The sequence below is a fragment of the Pristiophorus japonicus genome, unplaced genomic scaffold (assembly GCF_044704955.1).
Source record: "Pristiophorus japonicus isolate sPriJap1 unplaced genomic scaffold, sPriJap1.hap1 HAP1_SCAFFOLD_1171, whole genome shotgun sequence".
Taxonomy (NCBI): Eukaryota; Metazoa; Chordata; class Chondrichthyes; family Pristiophoridae; genus Pristiophorus; species Pristiophorus japonicus.
The window spans coordinates 47,986-53,738 of NW_027250833.1; positions in this window are offsets into that span (position 1 = coordinate 47,986).

Consider the following 5,753-nt stretch of genomic DNA (forward strand, 5'->3'; position numbering starts at 1 on the left):
CACACTCCCCTTCCCCCCCCCCCACCCCAAACACACTCCCCCCCCCCCCCGCCCCACACACACTCCCAACCCGGCTCTGGTTGATAGAACCCTACAGGACAGGACTCCATTGGGGGCCCATCGCGCCTGTACCAGCAATATCCGAGGTATCATATTAGTCCCACTCCCCCCCTGCTCTTTCCCCAAAGCCCTGCAGATTTTCCCGATTCAAATATTTATCCAATTCCCTTTGGAAAAATATGATTAAGTCTGCTCCCACCCCCTCTCCCAGACACTGCATTCCAGATCTTAACTTGTCGCTGAGGGTATAACAAAAATTTTTTTGCTAAATTCCTCATCTCCCCCCTGGATTTTTTGCCAATTGAATTCTATCTGTGACCTCTGGCCACCCACCCTCCCGGCAGTGGCAACAGTTTCCCCCATCCACTGAACCCCTCACAATCCGGCACACATCCATTACATTCCCCCACGGTGTGTGTGGGGATTGAGTGTACACAGAGGGAGGGTACAGCTCACAGTGTGTGTGGGGATAGAGTGTACACAGAGGGAGGGTACAGCCCACGGTGTGTGTGGGGATAGAGTGTACACAGAGGGAGGGGGTACAGCCCACGGTGTGTGTGGGGATAGAGTGTACACAGAGGGAGGGTACAGCCTACGGTGTATATGGGGATAGAGTGTACACAGAGGGAGGGGGTACAGCCCATGGTGTGTGTGGGGATAGAGTGTACACAGAGGGAGGGTACAGCCCACGGTGTATATGGGGATAGAGTGTACACAGAGGGAGGGGGTACAGCCCATGGTGTGTGTGGGGATAGAATGTACACAGAGGGAGGGTACAGCCCACGGTGTGTGTGGGAATAAAGTGTACACAGAGGGAGGGGGTACAGCGCACGGTGTATATGGGGATAGAGTGTACACAGAGGGAGGAGGTACAACCAACAGTGTGTGGGGATAGAGTGTACACAGAGGGAGGGGGTACAGCGCACGGTGTATATGGGGATAGAGTGTACACAGAGGGAGGGGGTACAGCCCACAGTGTGTGGGGATAGAGAGTACACAGAGGGAGGGTACAGCCCACGGTGTGTGTGTGGATAGAGTGTACACAGAGGGAGGGTACAGCCCACGGTGTATATGGGGATAGAATGTACACAGAGGGAGTGGGTACAGCCGACGGTGTGTGGGGATAGAGTGTACACAGAGGGAGGGTACAGCCCACAGTGTGTGGGGATAGAGTGTACACAGAGGGAGGGTACAGCCCACGGTGTATATGGGGATAGAATGTACACAGAGGGAGTGGGTACAGCCGACGGTGTGTGGGGATAGAGTGTACACAGAGGGAGGGTACAGCCCACAGTGTGTGGGGATAGAGTGTACACAGAGGGAGGATACAGCCCACGGTGTGTGTGGGGATAGAGTGTACACAGAGGGAGGGGGTACAGCCCACGGTGTGTGTGGGGATAGAGTGTACACAGAGGGAGGGTACAGCCCATGGTGTGTGTGGGGATAGAGTGTACACAGACGGAGGGTCAGCCCACGGAGTATATGGGGATAGAGTGTACACAGAGGGAGGGGGTACAGCCCACGGTGTGTGTGGGGATAGAGTGTACACAGAGGGAGGGTACAGCCCACGGTGTATATGGGAATAGAGTGTACACAGAGGGAGGGGGTACAGCCCATGATGTGTGTGGGGATAGAGTGTACACAGAGGGAGGGGGTACAGCGCACGGTGTATATGGGGATAGAGTGTACACAGAGCGAGGAGGTACAGCCAACAGTGTGTGGGGATAGAGTGTACACAGAGGGAGGGGGTACAGCGCACGGTGTATATGGGGATAGAGTGTACACAGAGGGAGTGGGTACAGCCCACAGTGTGTGTGGGGATAGAGTGTACACAGAGGGAGGGTACAGCCCACGGTGTATATGGGGATAGAATGTACACAGAGGGAATGGGTACAGCCGACGGTGTGTGGGGATAGAGTGTACACAGAGGGAGGGTACAGCTCACGGTGTGTGGGACACATCCATTACATTCCCCCCTGAACCTTCTCTGCTGTACAGAAGGAGAACAATCCCAGCTTCTGTGGTCTCCCCGTGTTACTGAAGCCCCTCATCCATTTCAGTAACTCTCCCCCGCGGCCTCTCCGTGGCCTTGAATTCCTTGGTCCAGTGCGGCTCTGGCAATCCGCCACAATCCACCAGCTGGGGCCTGGCCGGTGATTTACGGCGGTTGTGGGGAGTAACTCCCTTGCCTTTGTGCTCTATGCCTCGGTTTATAAAGCCCAGGATCCCGTGTGCTTTTTACTGAAAAATCTCGGCCACTTGTCCTGCTGCCCTTCAAAGATTCACAAACCCACCGGTCTCCACGGTCCCTGCAACCCTGTAATAGGGCACCATTCCCACCCTGTAATAGGGCACCATTCACCCCCTGTAATAGGGCACCATTCACCCCCTGTAATAGGGCACCATTCACACCCTGTAATAGGGCACATTCACCCCCTGTAATAGGGCACCATTCACCCCCTGTAATAGGGCACCATTCATACCCTGTAATAGGGCACCATTCACACCCTGTAATAGGGCACATTCACCCCCTGTAATAGGGCACCATTCCCCCCCTGTAATAGGGCACCATTCCCCCCCTGTAATAGGGCCCCATTCACCCCCTGTAATAGGGCACCATTCACCCCCTGTAATAGGGCTCCATTCACCCCCTGTAATAGGGCACCATTCACTCCCTGTAATAGTGCGCAATTTAACTTGCGTTGCCTCTTTTGTCCGTCCTTCCTACACTGAGGTCAATGGTGAGGACAATGGGGCGGAGCTACAAGTGGGCTGCCGATTGGCTGTCGACGCCTCGAGTTCCCGCCCCACACTGATTGACACCATTTACTATTGCACCATGGAGAGGGTATGGTGTCGGTACGGGCTCACACTGCACCATGGAGGGGGAATGGTGTCGGTACGTCTCACACTGCACCATGGAGAGGGAATGGTGTCGGTACGTCTCACACTGCACCATGGAGGGGGAATGGTGTTGGTACGGGCTCACACTGCACCATGCAGGGGGAATGGTGTCGGTACGTCTCACACTGCCTGCACCATGGAGAGGGAATGGTGTCGGTACGTCTCACACTGCACCATGGAGGGGGAATGGTGTCGGTACGTCTCACACTGCACCATGGAGGGGGAATGGTGTCGGTACGTCTCACACTGCACCATGGAGGGGGAATGGTGTCGGTACGTCTCACACTGCACCATGGAGGGGGAATGGTGTCGGTACGTCTCACACTGCCTGCACCATGGAGAGGGAATGGTGTCGGTACGTCTCACACTGCACCATGGAGAGGGAATGGTGTCGGTACGTCTCACACTGCACCATGGAGGGGGAATGGTGTCGGTACGTCTCACACTGCACCATGGAGGGGGAATGGTGTCGGTACGTCTCACACTTCACCATGGAGGGGGAATGGTGTCGGTACGTCTCACACTGCACCATGGAGGGGGAATGGTGTCGGTACGTCTCACACTGCCTGCACCATGGAGAGGGAATGGTGTCGGTACGTCTCACACTGCCTGCACCATGGAGGGGGAATGGTGTCGGTACGGGCTCACACTGCACCATGGAGGGGGAATGGTGACGGTACGTCTCACACTGCACCATGGAGGGGGAATGGTGTCGGTACGTCTCACACTGCCTGCACCATGGAGAGGGAATGGTGTCGGTACGTCTCACACTGCACCATGGAGAGGGAATGGTGTCGGTACGTCTCACACTGCACCATGGAGGGGGAATGGTGTCGGTACGTCTCACACTGCACCATGGAGAGGGAATGGTGTCAGTACGTCTCACACTGCACCATGGAGGGGGAATGGTGTCGGTACGTCTCACACTGCACCATGGAGGGGGAATGGTGATGGTACGTCTCACACTGCACCATGGAGGGGGAATGGTGTCGGTACGTCTCACACTGCACCATGGAGGGGGAATGGTGTCGGTACGTCTCACACTGCACCATGGAGGGGGAATGGTGTCTGTACGTCTCACACTGCACCATGGAGGGGCAATGGTGTCGGTACGTCTCACACTGCACCATGGAGGGGGAATGGTGTCAGTACGTCTCACACTGCACCATGGAGGGGGAATGGTGTCGGTACGTCTCACACTGCACCATGGAGGGGGAATGGTGTCGGTACGTCTCACACTGCCTGCACCATGGAGGGGGAATGGTGTCGGTACGTCTCACACTGCACCATGGAGGGGGAATGGTGTCGGTACGTCTCACACTGCACCATGGAGGGGGAATGGTGTCGGTACGTCTCACACTGCACCATGGAGGGGGAATGGTGTCGGTACGTCTCACACTGCACCATGGAGGGGGAATGGTGTCGGTACGTCTCACACTGCACCATGGAGGGGGAATGGTGTCGGTACGTCTCACACTGCACCATGGAGGGGGAATGGTGTCGGTACGTCTCACACTGCACCATGGAGGGGGAATGGTGTCGGTACGTCTCACACTGCACCATGGAGAGGGAATGGTGTCGGTACGTCTCACACTGCCTGCACCATGGAGGGGGAATGGTGTCGGTACGTCTCACACTGCACCATGGAGGGGGAATGGTGTCGGTACGTCTCACACTGCACCATGGAGGGGGAATGGTGACGGTACGTCTCACACTGCACCATGGAGGGGGAATGGTGTCGGTACGTCTCACACTGCCTGCACCATGGAGGGGGAATGGTGTCGGTACGTCTCACACTGCCTGCACCATGGAGGGGGAATGGTGTCGGTACGTCTCACACTGCACCATGGAGAGGGAATGGTGTCGGTACGTCTCACACTGCACCATGGAGGGGGAATGGTGTCAGTACGTCTCACACTGCACCATGGAGGGGGAATGGTGTCAGTACGTCTCATACTGCACCATGGAGGGGGAATGGTGTCAGTACGTCTCACACTGCCTGCACCATGGAGGGGGAATGGTGTCAGTACGTCTCATACTGCACCATGGAGGGGGAATGGTGTCAGTACGTCTCACACTGCCTGCACCATGGAGGGGGAATGGTGTCGGTACGTCTCACACTGCACCATGGAGGGGGAATGGTGTCGGTACGTCTCACACTGCCTGCACCATGGAGGGGGAATGGTGTCGGTACGTCTCACACTGCACCATGGAGGGGGAATGGTGTCAGTACGTCTCACACTGCACCATGGAGGGGGAATGGTGTCGGTACGTCTCACACTGCACCATGGAGGGGGAATGGTGTCGGTACGTCTCACACTGCCTGCACCATGGAGGGGGAATGGTGTCGGTACGTCTCACACTGCACCATGGAGGGGGAATGGTGTCGGTACGTCTCACACTGCACCATGGAGGGGGAATGGTGTCGGTACGTCTCACACTGCACCATGGAGGGGGAATGGTGTCGGTACGTCTCACACTGCACCATGGAGGGGGAATGGTGTCGGTACGGCTCACACTGCGCCATGGAGGGGGAATGGTGTCGGTACGTCTCACACTGCACCATGGAGGGGGAATGGTGTCGGTACGACTCACACTGCCTGCACCATGGAGGGGGAATGGTGTCGGTACGTCTCACACTGCACCATGGAGGGGGAATGGTGTCGGTACGTCTCACACTGCACCATGGAGGGGGAATGGTGTCGGTACGTCTCACACTGCACCATGGAGGGGGAATGGTGTCGGTACGACTCACACTGCCTGCACCATGGAGGGGGAATGGTGTCGGT